This window comes from Orbicella faveolata, unplaced genomic scaffold (genome assembly GCF_042242905.1).
Source record: "Orbicella faveolata isolate gen_17 unplaced genomic scaffold, um_ofav_v1 contig_1, whole genome shotgun sequence".
Classification (NCBI taxonomy): domain Eukaryota; kingdom Metazoa; phylum Cnidaria; class Anthozoa; order Scleractinia; family Merulinidae; genus Orbicella; species Orbicella faveolata.
In genome coordinates this window covers 9,073,826-9,096,071 of record NW_028301536.1, presented here as the reverse complement: position 1 = coordinate 9,096,071, position 22,246 = coordinate 9,073,826, and the positions used below count along the sequence as shown (strand labels likewise).

Genomic DNA, 22,246 nt, shown 5'->3' with positions numbered 1-22,246 from the left:
AACTAAACTCCGTGGTATACCAATTGTTCCAAATTCCAAATTATCATTTACCTTCTGATGTTTCTGCTGCTGCCAGTTTAGCTCGTTTGAGGTCCTCCTCGAACTTGAAGTCGTCTTCCAAAACGGTTCTTTTGTTGTCCTAACTCCCACTTGTGTTGTTTTTTGGTCCAAATTTCCCATTATTATTTGTAGTGTATACTTTAACTTATTTCACAACTTAAGTATGATAATTGTAGTGAATGTAGGAATAAATATCAATAACATATATTACTTAGTTAATCTAACTAAGCTCTGTAGTGTACCAATTGTTGCTGTTGTATTGTCTCTGGTTCCAAATTCCAAATTATTTGTGGCGTCTGGGTCCACTTTGTGTCTCAATTTACTTGTTCTGTGCCAAATTCCAATTGTTGTTCTTCTCTCCCACCATGGCCTTGTCTGTCCTTTCTCTTCACTGCAATGGGATTAGAGACCAGTCTACAAGGATTGGCTCATTCAGTAGTTGCGGTCCTTGCCTCTTACTGTTGATGTGGTCTGTCTGCAGCAGACTCACTGTGTCTCCCTAGCAGATTGTACCTCGTGGTTTTCCTCTTCTGGTTTCTTGTCTCGTGTTTCTGCTGGTTCCAATCACTCCCGTGGCTGTGTAATCCTATATCGTCCCTCGTTTTCCCTTGTGGACTCGTGGTCTGACGCAGATGGCGCCTTCTTCAATATCAGTTTTCCTTCTATGGCAAGTCGTTTCGTGCTTCTTGTCTCTATGCGCCTAATCGCAACCCTGATCGTGACCAGTTCCTTGAGAATGTTTCTCACGGGATTGATCCTTCTGTCCCCACCCTTCTTGTGGGTGACTTTAATACCGTTTTTGATCGGTTAAAGGATCGTCGTGGCTCTGATCCACTTGATTCCAGTCGTGAGAGCTCTCTTCACTTGTCTGCCTGTTTGACACTTGCTGTGTCGTTGATATCTGGCGGTACCTTCACCCCGACTCTTCTGGCTTTACTTGGACCAGGTGGGATGGCTCTAAAGCCTCCTGAATTGACCTCTTCGGTGTACCCTATGTTTGGGTGCCCTCTCTTTCCCCCTGTGACATTTTTTCCTCTCTTTTTTCTGACCATTGTGCTCTTCTTTTGTCGTTGTCTATTCCTGATGTTGTTCCCCCTGGTCCTGGATTGTGGAAATTAAATACTTCTATTTTATCTGAGGTTGAGTATTGTAATCTTATTACTTGTTGCCTGGCATAACTGGCGCTCCTCAGTGGTGGGAGGGGGCAAGAGTCTCATTAAAGGTCTTACGATCAAGTACTGTTGTCAGAGATCCAAAGCTCGTTCTAACGGTAGAGATCTTTTCGTCCGTTTGATTGATCATTTGAAGGTGAAAATTGATGGTGGCTCTTCCTCTTGTGTTCGCCCGTATCATTTGGCCATAGCAGAATTGGCCAAATTGGATCTTGGGGCTGCTAGAGGGGCCCAGGTCCGCTCTAGGGCCCAGTGGGTTGAAGAAGGTGAGACTTTCTCCGCCTATTTCTTTAGGCTTGAAAAGAAGTGCGGGGCTGATCGCTGGATTTCTGCGATCAAGTTGGACGATGGTCCCATTGTCTCTTCCCCCGCTGAGTTGTGTGCGGCTTTTGGTGCTTTCTATACTTCTTTATTTTCTGCCACCTCAACTGATCCTGTTATTCGTGCTTCTCTCCTTGAGAATGTCTCTTCCTTTCTGTCTCCTAACATGGCTGCCCTTTGTGAAGGACACCTGACTGTCGCGGAATGTCTTACTGCCCTTCAGGGTATGGCCAGGCGTAAGGCTCCTGGCCTTGATGGCCTTCCCATTGAGTTTTATTTAAAATTCTGGCCTGTCCTTCTTCCTGATTTGGTCAACGTCCTTAACTCGTGTTTTGACGCTAGTTGTCTCTCCTTTTCTCAGAGTCGTGACGTCATTTCTCTGTCGTTCAAGAAGGGTGATCGTTTGGATCCTAAGAATTGACGTCCAATCTCCCTTCTTAATGTGGATTATAAATTAGCTGCGCGTGTCATTGCTGGTCGCCTTTTGAAAGTGATACATTTGTTTGTCGATAAAGACCAGACTTGCTGTGTCCCTGGTAGGTTTATTGGTGAACATGTGGCTTTCCTTCGTGTGTCGTCTACTACTCTACCTCCTTTGATGTGCCTGTCGCTATTCTTTCGCTAGACCAAGAAAAGGCTTCTGACAGGGTGGACTGGGTTTTCATGCGGTCCACTCTATCTACAATGGGTTTTGGTCCTTCTTTCATCTCATGGATCAACCTTTTCTACAATCGTGTTCAAAGTGCTGTTAATGTTAATGGTTATCTGTCCCTCTTCTTTGATCTATCTCGTGGTGTGCGTAAGGGCTGTCCTCTCTCCCCTTTGCTCTATGTGCTTGTTTCTGAAGTTATCGCTATAAATATCCATTGTAACTCCCGCATTTCTGGTCTTTCTCTTCCTGGGTCATCATTTTTGTCACCCATTTCCCAATACGCCGATGATACCTCTCTCGTCTTCTCATCTGACGACTCCATCAAAGCTCCCCTTGACCCCTACGATTTGTACGAGAAAGGCTCTGGTTCAAAGTTAAATCATGGTAAGTCGAAGGGTCCTTGGCTTGGTACTGGCGCGGCCGTTTGGATCCTCCCGTTGACCTTTATTGGTCCTCGTCTAAGCTAAAGGTCCTAAGTGTGTTCATTGGTATTGGGGACCTGGTTGAAGACAATTGGCGGCCTCGTATTGATGCTGTAGACAAGGTTCCCTCTTCTTGGCGTTCTCGTTCCCTGTCCCTTCGTGGGAAGGCTCTTGTTATCAACGCGCTTGCCTTGTCTCGTATTTGGTATGTTGCTTCCCTTGTTTTCATGCCGCCTCGTGTCATGTATGAGCTTTGTACCTTGGTGTTTAACTTCTTTTGGAGTGGCAAACGTGACCTTGTCTCTCGTGCTGTGGTTGTCCAGCCGCCCCTTTTTGGCGGCTTTTCTGTTGTAGATGTTCATTTGAAAGTCTGGTCCCTTTCGGCTCAATGGGTGAAGCGCTTTACTTCCACCCGATCTGGTTGGGCTTCGTTTATGTCCTTTTGGTTTGATTTGTATTTCAGTGCCTCTCCCCTTGATGTGTTCTCCTCCCCGTTTTCCTTTCGACCTCGTCATCTCCCTCCTTTCTACAAGTGTTTGGTTTTGGCTTGGCGTAAGCTTGGAGGTGCTTTTTCCACCTCCCGCTCTTCTTTTGGTCTTTGGTACTGCCGATCCTCATTTTTGTGTTCGTGTCTGTTCTATGACTACGAAGTCCTGTTATCTGTTTTTGTTGTCCTATAGACTTGCTGACCCCCATTGTGTTGAAAAGTTTGCTCCCGTGTTCGATTCGCTCTGCTGGCCCTCTACGTGGCGTTCTTTGCTCTTTCTTGACCTGGATCGCCAAGTGTTAGATCTCAATTGGAAGATTGCCCACGGTGTCCTCTACACTGCTGAGCGCCTTTCCTCTTTTGGCCTTCCTGTCCCTGTTCCGTGTTTCTGTGGTGCTCCCGTTGAGTCTTTGTCTCACTTGTTTTATGCTTGTCCTTTGGCTCAAAGTGTTCTGTCCTGACTTCAATCGCTGATGTTCTCCTTTAGTGCGATGTCCCCTGTTCTGCTCGTCGGTCGTTCTCTCTTTGGCCTGAATCCTGATGAGTTACGTGCTACTCCTCGCGTTTTTGTTTACATTCTGAATGTGTGCGAATTCTTCATTTGGCGGTCTAGGAATGACTTCCGTTTTCGCGGTATACAGCCTGGCGCTTTGTCTGTTATCGAGTGTGTGAAGGCGCGTGTGAAGTTCAACCTTCCGTTGTTCTGCAAGCATTTAGAGTCCTCTCGTCGCTGTCGTTTTTTTCATCGTCAATGGGGTGCTCGTGTTGTTATCGCTTCTGTTGCTGCTGGTCAGCTGTCCTTCAATACTTAGGTCTTACTTTTTATTAGGTTTTTGCTGTCTCCTCTTAAACTGGGTCTCCTTAGTTGGTGTACTGTTTGGAGGGTTGTGTCCGTTTTTTTTCGTTTTTTCTTCACACCGCCAATTTGCCTCAGAAACAAAGTTTTACCTAGCTTTAAAGATTTGAAACTACATTTTTGAACAAAAACGGACGCCAAATGGCAATTTTCGCTTTAGACCCTCCGATTACCTCAGAAACACAGTTTTACCTACTTGAAGTTGTAAATACTTGACACTGTACTTTTGAGCGAAAACGGACCTAGCAAGATGATATCTTCTTCATACCTTCACGGGCCATCAAGTAATACTAAAAATTTAAGGGAATTTCACGATACATGCGAAGCCAAAATTCGTGGCTTAGAAATACTTGGAATACTGACCGAATCATATGCAAGTTACTGACCTCTGTCAATACACAGAAACTGATATGGTTCGAGACTACAACTTTACGATACGATTAAGATTTCAATATAAACAACTTATCATTTAAGGACGTTCGTGCGAAGTTCCAACGTTGATGTTTTTTCTGAGACTTTCACCACTGTAAGTTGATGAGTTAGGTATATCAGAAATGTAAAAAAATGGGGGTCACCGACTCCATTTTGGAGAGAACATGCCCCAAAGAACACCCTCAAACTGGGAAAATCGGGCTTCGTTAGCGAATAAGGCCACGGTGTCTGTAAGCCCTAAAATATTGAAATTAGATCTTTGAAGTGAAATGTTCTCCGCGAAATATTGTTCTAGTGGAACTATCAAGTGAATTTAGTCAACTGGCAAGGTTTCTTAAAGAACAAGTTCGCATTTAGCGACCATACTTTCACACGCCTTGCAGCCGCAAGATGGCAGAACTTGATGTCCCGTGGACAGAGATCTTAAAATTTTTTTTTCCTTCCGCCATTCAACATTTTTTTATCTTCCCACATTGGAAGTTTATTCATTTTTGGACAATGCGGATATAATTGTAAATAATATCTGTTTCTGGGAAAGAAAATTAGGGGTCACCGAACGTCCAAGATCTTTAAATCCAGGCAAAGCTATTGCAATGGCCAACTACCCTATTATTGCTCATTTTAATACTAAGCGTGCGCGCTCATCCATGACGTGGCGCGTGAATTTGCGTGCGAAGTAAGGAGTCGCAGAAAATATAAACGCGAAAGTCATTAAGATTTCATGACACAAATCGAAAATATGCAGTGATACCAGTCACTCCCAGGGAAAGTCTTGAATGCCTACCCATTTTTGTGGCCTTTGAACATTTAGGTACAAGTTTCTATGATGCTGTGGACCACATCGCAAAGATTAACCCATCAAGTGACACACAACCGTCTTACAGCAACACAGATCCTCCAGTCGGTGAATGTTGACGTTGTGGGCAAGGTGCAAGGAAAAAGGAGAGCAACATTACCTGCTGTTATAGCTTTACAAAAAGGTGCAAGTATTTTCAAGCTGTTAAGGGTTCCTCTGACAAATGTCGGTGTATTGGATGTGAAAACCCGAATGGAAAGAGCAAGGAACGAATGAGTTTTTCCATCCAGATAATCACAAGGGAACAACGACCACATCAGATAACAACAGAGAATGCGTGTAGAAAACAATTATCCTCAAGCAGTTCTGTGAGAACAATGTAAGCAGGTGGACATTGCTAGAAAAAGTAGTTTTTATCGAGATTGTGCAGCACCATTTGAATGCTGACAGTGACATTGACACAATAGCAATGCAATACTCACAGGTTGTTGAAAACAATGACCTTCGTCCTTAGACCAAACATTTAGAAGGATAATATCAGTCCTAAATGACACCGTTCATTAATTCAGCATAGGGTTGGAGGAAAATTGAGCAATATTCAAAAAAATTTCCCTCCCCCAATCCATGAACTGTAATTTTTTTTCAAGGCTTCCCAATTTTACCTTACGTTACAATTTTACCTTTACCTTCATTTTCTTTATATATGTTTCCGAGCCCCCCTCCCCGCTCCCTTACCTTCACCTTTCCAACAACCTTATTAACCAGGAAAAGAAGCGAATGTACCTTTTTGGTGCAGAGTGCGCTATTGGGATGGGTTAGAGGGCTGCTGTTCGCTAAGGCAATAACGCAATAACAAAATAATATAAGGTGTGAATTTTAATGTTTGGCTATTAATTAATTTCAATTTATCAATCAACCTTGCGGGATGGGGTGCTGGGTGAGGTAGCTATAGGTACCCGTGTGTAGACTCTGTGGTACTTACTGAAACCGCCAATTAATTTCATCAGTCGATGAGGCGAAACTCTCACCGATGTGGGATATAATTTCGGTAGAGTAAAGATCACTACCTTCAATACTTCTCATTGAAACGCTGCTCAGCTGTTACTTTGTGTATTAGTTTGACGTGGTTTAATCGTTAACACCAAAGCTGGCAACTTACTATTCGGTCACTCTACGTGACTATTTGATAATTAGATTACTTCTTGTTTATCGGTGATTTAACTTTTATTCCTGGCGAGCCCTAGCGAGGCAGCAGCCTATTCTTTACGATAGCGAAGGAAAACAAAATTTGTCGGATTTATGATCGGAGAGATGCGCAGTCGATTGCGTTTTTTAAGTGCGGGCATTCCGGGGTGCAGTTTTAGCTACTTGAAGCTGTAAATTCTTGAGACTGTACTTTTCAGACAAAACAGACCTAAAAAGATGATTTTTACTTTATTCCTCCAAATTCCCTTAGAAACAAAGTTTCAGCTACTTAAAGCTTCAAACATTTGAAACTACATTTTGAAGCAAAAAATGACGCCAAATGACGATTACCAGAAGCGCAAAGACTTGTATCCGAAGATCTGGGTGAAAGTGCACGAGAAATGTTGATTTTGGCTTCAGATCTTCCAATTGCCTCAAAGACACAGTTTTAGCTACTGAGAGCTGTACATAAATGATAGTTTCCATTTCAGCGAGAACGAACGCAAAATGTCGATTTTCTCTCTCTTCCTCTCAATTACCTTGGCTGACGTAATAGCTTTTTTTTCGCGTATTTATTATTTCGCTTCGAATCCAACGCTTCGATAAAACCAAAAGAAAATATATTTTACCCAAAGTAAAAAAGACAACAACCGTAACATTGTCCTTGTATCAATGTTTTAACAGGTTTTGGCCACAAACATCACATATTACGTCATTCAAAATTTGGCCGAGTGGAAGTTTGGGTCTGGTCACTGAAAAAACTAAAAAAAAACACAAGAAGATCTGTTAGATCTTATAACCGCGCTTTCAAAAATTAACTGTTTTCTTACCACTACAGTTGCAAGGCATTGCACCTTTCAAAGCAGTCCTTGATGATTCTTTTGTTACTGTAGACATGACATCACTTGATAACACAAACTCTATTATTGCACCAGCAGTCGTAGCGGTTGTGAAATCTCCGATGACGTAATGGTCTTATCTAGAACTTTCTTCGGGATATGTATGGGCATGCACGATATGAACGATAGTAACGGTTCGATAAAAACAGTATTAAGAATTACTTTCTTTCTTAAAAGTCATGATTAAATTTCTTTGATGTTTTCCACGAGTAAAGGACTTTTTGGTAATGTTTTTGGCGAGTAAACCGCACAGGTTGCGTCATTGAAAATTTGGCCGGGTGGAAGTTTGGGTCTAGTTACCGAGAAACCTAAAAAAAAAAATTAAAAAATAAACCACTGGTAAATCATGAACCACGTTCGGTCCATGCCCACGCGGTTAATAAAAAATAAACCACGGGAAAACCATGAACCGCGTTCGGCCTATGGCCGCGCGGTTAAAACTTCAGGACAAAACTTATCATATCAAATAAAAAGAAAAACAGAAATTGAAACAGTATTCAGTCGCCTACAAATACCAGAAATACGAAGAACAGAACCTACATGGGAGCCATACATTCACTTAATTCTACAAATCATATTCTGATGCAATCCGCCATAAAAAAGATAAGTGGAGCCGGTAAACAACATCTTCAAGCTTTCATGCTGTTCGATACGGGACCACAAAGAACCCTTACTACTCAAAGATATGAAGCACAAACTTGAACTAAAAACAATGAGAAAAGAATTCCTCTACGTGACTACATCGGACTCATTTCAAAGTACTCAAAAAACATACGATATGTTCTCAATTTCGCTAGCAACGGAAAACGAGAATATCCTGATAAAAGCGCTAGTTAGTTTATTATTATTTCTCCACCGTTATCAGTTAGGACGAAGGATGTAAAGATACCTTCTGAATTAAAACGACTCAAACTTGCAGATTGTTTCCAATCATCAGAAAATCTTGACGGACATATCATCATTGGAAACGACTATTGCGGTCAGCTGACTACTCCAAAAAATAACAAAAACTGAAAACCAAGCATTCATTGCTATGGAAAGCGAATTCGGAGGGCTCCTATAAGGGGCAGTGAAAAAGTTCTTCCCAAGGTTTTTGCTTATATATAAAAAAAGTCCGACAGGAACATAATTTTACATTTGTTGCAAAGCCCTCAAGCCAGTTCTATAACCGCGTGCCCAAAAGAGTAAAAGGGACACTAGAAGCTCTAAATAAAAGATAAATGAAACCAATTTTGAAATCTGAGTTAAAAATCGATCGAGTATACTTTATACCCACATTTCAACTTAAAAATACTGTATAGGTCCAACCTAAAACATCCCTGTAAAGGTATCGTCTTCTCAAAAAACACTAGCCAACCCTGTTATTATTTTAAGGGGACCACGTAGTCCCAACACGTCCTCGTTTGCAAATAAACAGCAAAAAGAATGAACTGCACGTACAACTAGCTCAACGACTAATTAACCCACCTTTTCCACAGCTAGAAAAAAAATTAGCATTTTCAGAGGCTTGCGAACAACAAAAAGAACATAACATGGCTAACAAATTATCCTCGAACAGGCATCAAAAGTGGTGGCAAATTGAGCACAAGTTTATGACTTTAGCATCTTTAGGCGACAGGTAAACGGTGAGCGGAAAAGTGGAAAATTTGAATTTGGTGTGAAGATGTTGAACTCCTATGAACATTTGAATTTGGAGTAAAGATTTCAATTTGGTGGGAAGATTTCGATTTGGTGTAAAGATTTGAAGTCGGTGTGAAGATTTGAATCCGGTGTAAAGATTTCAGTTTGGTGTAAAGATTTCAAATCGGTGTGAAGATTTAAACTTGGTGTGAAGACTTTAATTTGGTGTAACTATTTTAATGTGGTGCATGTAAGAATAATAAATTCAGTGTAAAGATTAAAATTGATACAAAAGGAAACAATTGTCAAATACTTGAGAAATGTTCGTGGCTAGTGTGACGCGGCGTTTGGTCGCGGCAAAGAGACTCCTCAGAGACCTTTAGAATTCAAAGGCAAACGCGATCATTTCACAAGATTAAAATTCAGTGTGGAAATTTAAATTTGGTATGACTGTTGTGAAATTTGGTGTGGGTGTTGTGAAATATGGTGTGAAAGATTTGAATTCCAATTGAATGATTTGAGTTCGGTGTGAATGATTTGAATTTGGTGTGATTGATTTGAATTTGATGTGAGTGATTTAAATTTGGTATCCACTTGTACGCCACCCTAGTATGAGGACTCTGAGGAAGATCGTGAACCAACCCCTGAGTATGTCCATTGTTGTGAAACTTGGTGTGAAAGATTTGAATTCAGAAAGAATGATTTGAGTTCCGTGTAAATGATTTGGATTCGGTGTGAGTGATTTAAAGTTGGTGTGCACTTGTAAGCCACCGTAGTATGAGGACTCTGAAGAAGGTGGCAAACCGCCCTCTGAGTATGTATATTTTCTTATTTCGTTGGGGTTATTTAATTAATTGTTGGTGTCATTTAATTCGGATTTTGTTGTTTGGCTTAAACTGAGGGCATACTACCTGCGTTTTCACCAATGTAGAACTCCTGAAATTTTTAAACGTTCTTCTAGAACTTTCTACGGCCCTGAAAAATTCCTTCGAAAAAATTTTTCCACCTAATCCTGGAATTTTTCAAATTAAAAAGTTAATACAATAATGGCCATTTGCACAAACACTCTTGTGCAAGTAACTGGTTTTAAAAAATAATCTAGTTACTGAGAAAGCCTAATCTTTTTGAGCATTTTTAACACAAAATGTCTGAGTTTCAAGTCGTGGCAATTTTGTATGTGTGCCCAAGAAACCTGTCGTAACATCCCATCATCTTTGACAGGGACGGACTGTGTAATAAAGAAGTAAGCATAAGTAGTTACTAAAAATCTTTCACTTTAGCAACCCGAAAATATACCTATCCAAGTATTTACATGTGCCTACATATATCCAGCAAAAAAAGATGAAAAAAGTAGGAAAAAATAAAATCAGTTGATATACAACAGTTAACACTAAATAACATAGACTATATCAGCTTTTGTTAAGAATGCATTTGCAAACACAAGTGATACAAATTTAAAATGGCATCTTTTTACACATTTTAGAGCAAATGCGAAAAAAATTAAGGAACCATCGGCCAGAGGGAAATTTTATTTTGCTAATATTTTGGTTATCGATAAGTATTGGTAAGTGACTAAACGTAATGTAATTTGTTTTCAGAAAGGCTGCTTCAATTTGGAAAAAACCCGTAAAATCTGTTTTTGCTGAGGGCAACTTCAAAACAGCCAAAATTTAAGAAGAAATAGGCCGTTCTCAAAACTTCGCTTGCACGCAAAAAAGAAGAAAGCGAGCTAAAATATTTTGCAATGCATTGGTTTATAGAGGGTTTTACTTCTAGTTTGGTCGTAGATATTCGACTAAGTAGTAATCTTGAACGCAAATATTGATATCCTAGAACTGCTTCAATCTTATATAGAACTGCGTTAATCTTTAATCCATACTTTAGCGGAAAGTCGCTATTAAAATTTTAGGCATGTTCTAAACGTTGGTTTACCCTAAGACTCTAGGCATACATTGTACTAAAACATGTGTAAAAATTGGCTAGGGTATTTCAGTTTGCGCGTCAAACGAAATTTTCGAAGATTAACAAAATTTGGTTGAAATATAACCCCTAAATAGCCTTTAATTTTTTGGTGAATACGACGGCTTATCGCTGCTGTCGAAGCTCGTAGTGACTAAATAACAGATTTGGGATTAAAAAATTACTTTATTAATGTCTTACCCTTTTCTACTTGACTTTAACTTTGCGCAGGAAATTTGCTTCCTGGTTTATATCCTTGTTCCTCCTTTCCCAGTACGTAAGGTTGCGGATTAACACGTTTCACTTTCACGCGAGAATTTCAGTAATCGAACATTTTATCGGAAATATTAAATTCGAGAAATCCTTTCTTTTGGATCTAACTTCTACATCTGATAGACTTTCAAAGTTTAAGCTTTCAAAAAGCTTAAAATTATTTACAGGTAAACGCTCTAGTAGGTAATAGCACATTTGCCCTTTATTATGTTGTAGCGTTTTGTAGTGTTGCGTGAGAGAAAAAAATTATTCCCACCAAGAAGGCTAGAAAAACAACAACGCGAAAACTTCGTTCTCGATTTCACTTTAGTAGACATTTTTCGATTCTCTTGCATTATTTTCTTCCAAATTCGGGTGTTTATCAAGTCGTATATTATTGTTGTTTTTGTAATACAGTGTTGTAGTCAGCGACTCCACAGTTGTTGGCAATACTATTTTCCGGGCATTTTACTTAAATTAAACAGGAAAATAAAACTAAGGGTCTTTCAAAATTAAACACAAAATTGATAAATCAACAATCCAAAACAATCTCTTAAGCTGAGTTTTCTTTGAGAATTTTGGTGTAAGGCACTTTACTCTACTGAAATCATGCCGATGTTTATTGATTGACCTTCATAGGGAAGTCTTTTAGACCGGCAAATGATGTGACATAAATATCACACATAAAAGTATATTGCTAGACTAAAACGTCGTTGCTAATGGGTGACACTTGGTTAAAAACGATTGAAGCGATGCTGGATGTATCAATTTCGGAAAGTGTCAAAAACGTTCATGAAAACACAGACATTTCGGGTATATGACCCTTCTGTAGTGTTAAAAAACCGCTTAAATACGCAGTAGATTTGTAACTACGTTAGATGGGCGCGCGTATGCTTTGCAAATGCTCACCAAATCGACTTCTGAGGGTTCGACCAGTTTCACCGATTTGGTGAGCATTTGCGAAGCATACGCAAGAACACTCCTGGATTTCCTGTGGCCTGACCTTTCAACTCTACGGGCCATACTATCACAGATGTCCAGGTTCGTGGTATGCGTTTGTGTAGTGCCACAAACATCAAGTGAAAACAACAGGAGATGAGGCTGATTTTTCGGTTAGGAACAGTGCAGCCGCATGGACTAAACATAAACTTCAGCAACATTTAAACAATGCACGCGAAATTTTTCTACGTGCGCGCGCCCACCTAACGTCGTTACAAATCTAATGCGTATTTTAACGTTTTTTGAACAGTTTTTTAACACTGAAGAAGGGTCATATACCCGAAACGTCTGTGTTTTGAAGAACATTTTTGACACTTTCCAAAATTTATACATCCAGTATTGCTTCAATTGTAAATATCACAGATGTCGTTTTAACAAAAAGCGATTAAACTTTTCCCTAACAGGTGCATTTTTTTCCCTAATGTGGTCAACCTCTCGATGTGAGGAGCTCTCTTCGTCACTTTGATGTCGGTTATCGGAATATCAAAGTGCTTGAAGATATTCAGAAGCATCTGAATTGGAAGTTTTGGCTTTGATTCTGCAATAAGTTCGCAAATATAAGATAAGATGACTCAGGGAAATTCTTGAAGGTTTTAACTTCGCGCACTGAAGTCTTGCTCATCTTCTACGATCCGGTTTTCTCCAGTGTCATTCCCCGTCATGATTTTCAAGTGTGCGCTTCGAGGCTAGCCTTAAAACTTGCTAGCTTACCAGAAATTCAAAACTTGTAAAAAGGCGGTTTCCATTACTGTCCCTGGCATCATGAACTCGGCTACAGACGCTACATGCGCTTTCTTGCCAGTCGTCTCTCCAATACGCAATGTAGTCTGTCTGCGTGGCCGAGCATTCCCAAGAAAAGTCTTATTCTCTTAAGCGCGTTCGTTTTTTCAAAGATCCAGATGGTGCTGTGAGGAGGAAATATTTGATACGTTTTCACACATCCTTTCTGTGGATAGGAGGAAAAGAGGAACGCTCAAGGTATCACCCACACCCTCCTCATTATCTAAACATCCTTAAGAATTATCAACTGTTCGAGTGTGAAGCCTGGACTTTACTTTACAGATATGTCCATTTGCCATTCTTTCGGCTGTATCTCCATCAAATTTCACAAGAGCTGGAACCCGCATCACCTGTGGAGTACCCAACTCTGAAAGGCGTATGCATTTACCAGGTAGTTGACATTGTCCTGCCCATAAAAGACAGATTTCATTTCAGGCAAAGTCTGACTTCAGCTTTCTAATGACATCCTTCAACTTCATTATTGAAAGCAGCGCGCGGTTCTCTTGGTTGCAGGTTTGGGAAACATGTTTTAATGTCATCTTCTGTCATGAAACTGAACTTCGTATATATAGCTTGGAATTTTGACTTATTAGAGGAGTGGCGTTAAGGGCTAATAAAATGCGATTTAACCATAAAATCGAGATATTAATGTTTAACAAAGGAGCATATGTGGCGTATGGTGCATTGCTCATAATTTACTGAGAACTGCAAAGAAATGGAAGCCAAGTATAGTTCTGATGATTGACTAATGATATTCATAAGACCGTAGTTAGCAACAAAATTTAGTCGAAAGTATGGAAAAAAACCAAGTTGTAAGCAATTATAATTAAAAGATGGCTTTAATAAAAACATCGGTGTTCACGTACGCCAACTTCCTATCCACACCATTACACCATCCATGCGATTCGTTATTTTTTAGTCGGGATCATTTGCTTTCCATATGGGGGATCATTTCCGGTTCGGGATCATTTGCGCTCCAATTTGGAGATTATTTGCGGTTTGGGATCATTTGCAGACCCGTACATTACTACTAAGTTGAATATTTACTACCAAACTAGAAGTAAAACCCTCTATGAACCAACCCATCGAAAAATATTTTAGCTCGCTTTCTTTTCTTTTGCGCGCAAGCGACGTTTTGACAACGGCCCATTAAATTTGGCTGTTTTGAAGTTGCCGACAGCGAAAGAAGATTTTATAGTTTTTTTACGGAACACAGTCAGAGCCACTCGGTTTTCTTTGTCAAAATTCACTGCCAGGACTCGTTTATGAAGCAACTTCTAAATTCAGCGAAATTGCTTAGCATGACTTTAAGTTTTAGGTACGAATTCAACTTTACTATCACGACTTTTACTTCACCAACACGACTTCAACTATTTTTTTACGAGTTTAACTTTTTTGGCATGACTTTAACTTTAGTGCCAGGACTTCGCCTTTTTTTGGTACGACTTCAACATTTTTGGCACGTTTTCAACTTTTTTCGCATGAATTCAACTTTCCTGGCACAACTTCAACTTTTTTGGTATGACTTCAACTTTTTTGGCACGACTTTAACTTTTTTAATGCCTTGCATTCCTTCCTCCGGATTAAAGAATCCAGGAGTGTTTGGAAAGATATCTGCAGGTCGCAGGCGTATACATCCTCTATTGAAACTGTCGCTGTTGACAGGTTAATGTGTTGCTTCATAACTCAGTTGGTCGCACCGGTATCGCGGAGGTCACGGATTCGAATCCCGTTGAAACCCTTATTTTTTCAGACTTCTTCTTTCCAATTGCTTAAATTGGAAAATTTACTGCGATTGATCATTCTTCACTTTCATCTACAACCGCAGTTCATATGTGAATTATTTCATACAAACTTCACATAGCCTGGAACATTACTGGCGAAAAGAACTTTGGCCCTGGCGTACCAATTGCAATGGCAGTCATAAACACCTGTAGAGTACATGTAGTAATTTTCGTCTACCAGGCATTAAGACTGAAAAGAAATGAACTAAAATCAGAATATAGTTTCCCTCTATCCTAGTATGTTGAACAGAACATTGGAGGACAGAGTATACAAGTTTGGGCATATTAGGGGAGCCAACGCCCAGTATCAGGGTCCTAGACCGAAGCTTCCACTTAAGCAAACTCGGTGTGTACCTTAAGCTGAACGATGCGCATAGTTCCCTGAAAAAATTTTACAAATGTTCAAAATCCCTAGTTTGTGCATACTATGGCAAAGGAAAGCCGACCCTTGTGTTGCGACCTTAAACCGAGAGGACCACATAACGAGGCTTTCATAGCGCCAAACTTGGTTTGTACACTAAGCTGAATACTGCAAATACTTTCTTACCAAAAGTTTTTAAAAGTGCAAGTACCCAATTTTGGGACAGGAGGGGAAAGTCAACTTTGGTTGCGTAGCCATGTGATTACGCGCCCGATGATCTTGGCCACTATGACGTCACTCGTGAGTCGGCCGGTGAAGTTTCAATGGCCGCTAAATAATGATACCAGAAAAGTGTTTCATTTGATGATTTGTCAAAGAATTTGAAAGAAGGCTAACCAGAGACCACAGGAAAAAGATAACCCGTTAATATTGTGTCCAAAAATACTTTGGTTTTAAAAAACTAGAAGACAGAAAGCAAAAAACAGGGAAAATTTCGAGATCGCTCTGAAAACGCGATTCAAAATTGAAGATTTGCGCCCGTTTCTTGGGCGATATCTGGAGAACCGAACAATCAACACCACAAACACAAGAAGATGATCTTGATTTGGTTTAAAACGTTTAAGTGGTAATGAAAACGAATCATTGAACATATGCATAAAAAGGATAAGTGGGTTGTAAACCATTATTTTGTAGACGCCATAGCTTGGAGGAACTGCTGCTCAGTACTCGAAACCCTTGACATAATAAAAGTATTACATGGAAAATGCTACCTGGAAAGTAAAGTAAAGTTGGAAAGTAAATAATGTACCAAAGAATTATTTTTCTGTGCTAAATTATCCGCGAAACTGTCAACGATAACATTTTCTTTTGCGAGGCCACCCAAATGACGCAAGGCGAGTGGATATTTTAAATGGTAAAATTATATAAAATCGCTGTACCGGAGACCTACATAAAACGGATGATATTTAGACTAACATGGATGAGACATGGAAAATGCTCCCTTACAAAGACATTTGATCTATCAAGTTATAGGTTGGGTTGGAAAGTAAATAATGTACCAAAGAATTATTTTTCTGCGCTAAATTATCCGCAGAACTGACAACGATAACAATTTCTTCTGCGAAACCAACCAAGTGACGCAAGGCGAGTGGTAAAATGATATAAAATCGCTGTACGGGAGACCTACATAAAACAGATGATATTTAGACTAACATGGATGAGACCTCTTGAAAGAAAGGTGCTTTATTTCATGTAAAAATGTTCGTCAAATATAAGATTGGATTAGCATCTGTTTCCTGGGGCATCCTCATCCAGAGAAAAGCTATTTCTTGTCTTGCACCTCCAACAAGAAAGATCTCCTAAACTGGTGGTTGGGGTTCCATTTTCTTTTTTATTTTAGTGAGTTCAATTAAACTTGTATAGAGTGTAGAAGAAAACTGCGTAGGATGTTATATGGAAAGAACTTAAAAATGGAGCATCTGGTTTGAAGCAGCAAGTGAATTAAAGAGGAAAGAAAATATGAACAGGGACACTTCCTGTGCTACGCCATTGGTAATAAGACCTAATTTATCCAGGAGAAACATATCAAGCCAAAGTGACTTACTTGCCAAAACAATGAGTTCATCAAGGAAGGTATAACCAAACCCCTTGTTTTCTGATAATATCTGTCTTGAGAAACTGTAATAGCTTTACTGCCGCTAAGTTTGAAAATATAATCAGTTATTTCCTTTGAACTTTTTGCTTTTAATTTTCATCATAAATTTTATGTAAATAAAGATACCTTTAACAATTATATCACACTAAGTTTAAACTGACCTCCAAAGAAATATTCTAGAGATGAGTGTCACAGAGTTTCTACATGTAAACATGAATCCCAAGCATCATTACACCCCAGCTCAATCCATCCAGGGTTCCCTGTTGCCGTTTGCATTTATGAGTTTATTATTGGCTTCAAGAGAATAATAAGTGTACATTTTCAGCAAATAACAAAGGAAAAACAAACAAGATTGGGTTATAAATGTTTAATTGACAGTACAATGACAATGAATAGATAGCTTTCCATGCTGATTGGATGTACTGCCAGAAATGGAACCTGCTTGAATGGCCTTGCAAAAGTGGCGGAGGATGGTAACCTAAGGTTTAAAAAGATTAAATAAGACTCCTCTTACGGTGCGTTTACTGAGACTGGGCCACCTAGATAATGAAAACCAATGAGATGGCAGAACTGAAACAATAAATTCCAAAATTTTCAAATCCAGGCAATCAAATGTCCGGTAGAAAAGAATGAAATCTAGACTTGATCGTTGTGATGCTTACGCAACTACGGTGTCTGTTAATAAATTGTCAAGCTCAAGGCGTTAGTGGTTTCGCGTTAGAAAATATTGCGTCACTTTACTTTAGATTTTCCATTTACAAGCGTGTTAAACTCAATAGATTGACCGTTTTCTGGCTGTGAACGTACGGCCACACTAAATATATTTTCTACGGCTTTAGTGTAAGATCGTAGAATATTAGATTTTGACCCACTGTCTGTACGTGTTTCTCTTTTTACACATCTTTCGGTTCAGTGTCTCAGGAGCTCAGCTCTACATTTCGGAGTTTCATTGTATTGAAATAACATGAAAATTCAAACGATTTTTTTTCCGCGTTGTACTATGGAAGCTTCAGCCTGTAAAATCACTCAGGCAAAAACAAAAGACCAACGCATAGCAACTCCTGGATGGAAAAATCGAAGATATTATGAACAAAGCATTCATTTTTTTGTCAAGTTAACTTTTTAATTCTCGTGCTTGAAGTTTGCCTTCAGCTCCTTTCAGGTAGATCGAAAATAATCCCTTTCCGTACATTTCGAATCTGCGTTCATGCGAAACTGCTCAGAGACCGTTTGAATGGGTTCCTTTTAAACAGCCGCGACAATATTCACACAGCACAATCTGTTGGCGATATATATTGACGAGTGACACTCTTACGCAGCTTTTACTTTCATGTATCTTCCAAAACAATCAACGAGCCCATAGAAGGTGTAGCATATAATTCTTATTGACCCCGCAAGCACGCAGAATTACTAACGGTTTGAGCTTGGCAATTTATTATGCGGCACCGTAATATTGCGTAAGCATCACAACGAAACGGTTGAGATTTCATTGTCTTGTACCGAATATTTGATATGCTGGAATTGAAAATGGGACATTTGATTGGCTGGATTTAAAAATATTGGAATCTATTCTCTCAGTTCTGCCATCTGATTGATTTACATTGTCTGGGTGGACCCAGTTTAAGTAAAAGCACTTATAATAATCACCTGTTGAAAACTGGAGTAAATGTTTATATGACCTCCCTTCGCTCTTTCGTTTTTACATCACCCCCAACTCTTTTTAACACAAAATGTAAACTAAAAGACATATTTCCTTATGAGGTCCAACACCAGAAGCTCAATATGTTTTTACGATTAAAAAAAGTAATTCTCATATCTAAACAATGACACTCCATCCAGGTTTTACGTCTCGTCCAAGCAGATACAATGCGGTAATGTACATGGAGCTAATATCACAATTTATAAAATACCTGATTTCCAGTATTAATGTATTGAATTCAAGTCTTCAGATTTGATAAAGAAATTTTTTTGCACCCTCACCTGCACAAAGGAAAAATAAAATTTTTGAAGCGAGTCAAACAAACTACAGTGACAACACTCTGGATAAAGCACTTTTGGATCCTTATTTACCTGTTTGAATTAAAATAAATCAAACTTCAAATTCCTAAATTCTTGATCAACTGTGACAATTTTGTAAACATAATAAGATCCAGCTACAGGAACTCATGCTGAGCAGAGTTTGGAACTCAAGTTTTGTTATATAAGCATACATCATTCCAGCCGACATTGAGGCCCTAGATTTGGTCTAAGGTAACAAAAAGCTTTTACCTCAGTAACCCTAGACGAGCTAACTTGCACCGTTTTGTTGAGAAAGTGAAACACAAGTCACCCTTAGCAACATAACCAGGATAGCCCTGGTAGGCCTGATAACCTTTTTTCGTCAAAATAGTATGACTGATCTACTTGGGGCAACTCATAGTTGTAATTGCAAAGATTCTAGAGGAAGCCTTTACTCAAATCTTAAACAACTACAGGGGTAGCGCGGTGCGAGATATTCGAACTCCACTTGGTTGATTCAAACTAATTTAATGACAGATCAAGTCCATAGATCTAGTTCACAATAGGTAGCGACTGAAGAAATAGCGAAAACCAGTAAATCGCTAGTGGTAGCAGATACGAATAGGAGCAAGAGCAGGAGCATGAATAGGCGTAGTAGTAGTAGTAGTAGGTTCAAACTGAAAAGCGATAGTTCAGATACGTCCTACTTAGATAAGGCATAAAATACAAATCTAACAGGATAGAAAAATCATAATAAAACTAACAAGATCACAGCGTGAAACAAATAGACAAATTGAAACAAAGTGAAACAAATTGATACTTGAAACTAATAAAACTGAGACGATAACAACTCTTGTCATAGGAAACGAAGATATCAACGGATATCGCGCAAAACAGCTAAATATAGCGTGAAACAATCACAATTTGGGAATCATATGACAATAAGCCTTAGCAATAATAGAGCTGTAAAAGCGAGTTCACCAAAACCTAGATAAAGTAAATGAAACCTTTGGTGACAAAGAAGACTAACAATTTGCGACTTAGCAAATAACTACAACAATAAGAACTAGGTACTTTGGTTGACGACTCGCACCAAAAGGTAGCAGAGAGAAAGCGAAATACACTTGAAATAGCGGTAACTTGGATCCTATGATCGTAGCACGGTGGCGGTGTAACTTTACTAAAAATCTCTGACTAAAAGAAGTTTCGGGTCGTCTTATATTGCCTATGCTACGCGAAAAAACTAGTGCGTTGTGAGAAACGTTCCGCCCTCAATGAAGACAACTTCCTACCGATAAAATTTCTAGAACTATTACATACGTGTGAAAATCACGATTTTATGAAAGCTTTCATTTTGAAATAACGTACTTGGCGTGAATAATACCTGATGATAAATCAGTGGGAAGTTGCAAAGGAAAACTTACAATGGTATGAAGAAATCAAAATTAACTCACAAAACCCCACAGTGACCAAATGACTGAAAGGAAGCCAAAGGAAGAAGGATAACTGAACGCTGGAATATGAGAAAAGCTTACGTAATCCTGGAGGGAGAACTTCGTTTCAAACAAATACTTGATAAAGTTGCCTCAGGAGGGTCTGATAGGGTTCTCTTCAGTACCCAAGACCATATTAATGGAGCCTTGTACTCTCTCCTCCGCAGAGGCTCCATATGAGAATTTGATTGCACTCCAAACTATCAGCCTACGGTCAAAGCAGGACGAAAGAGGCCTATGCAGAGGGGAGGGGGCCTTGTATGTCAATATGTTTAAAGAAAAGTCTTACAAGACTAGACTGCAAACCATGGGTAAAATGTAGACTGCAGTCTTTTTAAGAATATCTTATTCCCATTTTCATTCATAGAGAGATCGAGCTAACCATACACCAGCTAACCTGAGCTCTATACTTCAGCCTAACCGTAGCACTTTAAGCTCTCTTTATAATACAGATAGGGCCCTATGCGCACTCTGGTTGGTCAAAAACCCATGTTTTATAAGGGGATAAAACATAGAAAAAGCGTGTTTTATTGTTTTGGGCGTGTAAAATCATTCTATATCATAAAGCAAATAAAGAAGCCTAAGCCATGTATTACACTGTGAAAAAACACTTCAGACATTTGACAACACTCAGGAAATGTAGAAAACATTCGCCTCTGGCTCATGTTTTCTACAATTTTTTCAGTGTAATACACGGCTTCGGCTTCTTTATTTAAGAAATATAAAACAAGTACCGTGTTTCTATCGAGTTATAGAAGCACGAGTGGAAGTCTGGGAGAACGGGAAATGCTGTGGGAACACGAGCCATAGGCGAGTGTTTCCACAGCTTTTTCGAGTTCTCCCAAATTGTGACGAGTGTTATGTATTGTCAGTGGTCTAACGCGTGCGCATTCAAGTGAGGCGCCCAGTTCTTGTCAGGGTTCGCCATGTTGCTGTTGTGTGTGTGATTTCACCCAGCGAAATCGAACACTTTCCGAAACCATTGGAGGGTTTCTCAGTATTTAACACTGGCGACGAGGATGGGATTGGCTAACTAAGGAAGAATGCCGGTAGTTAATATCGAAATTCAAGGTGTAGCTTGTAAGGTAAGGTGTAAGGTAATTCGTCTGCATTGGGACCACGTTGGAAGAAATGGCTTCAATCGTTTCAATACATTCTTGTGGCCAAAGGAGTGGTCAACGATGCACAAAAAAAGGCTTTGTTACTTCACACAGTGCGAATGGAGGTTCAGGAGTTGTACGAAACGCTAACTGACCCAGGTCCGACCGAACAATTTCAAGAGGATACGGCTACCGATTTCGTGAAAACGGTATGCACTCTGAACGCGTATTTTGTCACGAATCTTACTCGACCGTATGAGCGATATGTATTCAGGAGCATGGCTCAACAGGAGAGAAAGAGTAGGCCAAATCATAACTATGCTTAGGAAGCAAGCACAGAACTGTAATTTTGCAAACCCAGATGTCGACTGTAGAGATCAACTTATTGATAAATGTCGATCATCGGAATTAAATAGAAAATTGCAGGCAAAGTAGCATCTTACTCTTCAGAAAGTTCCAGCGGTAGATCGATGGATGAAAGCAGTTGACCTTCAAGCTAAGAAAATGGGAAGATAAGATTTTGCATCTTCAACTGAGGAATCCTTGGGAGTGAATAAAGTTGTCTCAACCTCAGATTCAAAGCCCCCTGAGCAGCAAAAAGGGAAGAAAAGGCTAACTGATGCTACCGGTGTGGTCAAGGATAAAATTTGCCCAGCCCGCCAAAGTGTATACACGAAGTGTAAGAAAGTGGGTCTTTATGCAAGTGTATGCAAGATAAAACCCAGCAATGATTCAGCAACGGGGAAGTCAAGTGATAGAAAGAGAGAGCTTCTAGAGACAAAATGCCTGCAAGAGGTGGTCGAGGACGACATGGAGGATGATGTACTTCTGGGCATTTTTACAGCGAAAGATTCTGGAAAAGATGGACACACCCCGATTTTTGTGTTACTGATGCTGGATTAGAAGAGTTGTAAAATGCAATTAGATACAGGAGCCCCATGACCAATGGCCCTTACGTTGTACC

General features: G+C 39.6%; 1 pseudogene; it reads left to right on the top strand.

Annotated features, from left to right (window-relative positions):
- The first annotated feature begins 2,216 nt into the window (after nucleotides 1-2,216).
- LOC149117965 (uncharacterized) lies at nucleotides 2,217-3,926 on the top strand (annotated as a pseudogene).
- The last annotated feature ends 18,320 nt before the right edge of the window (nucleotides 3,927-22,246 follow it).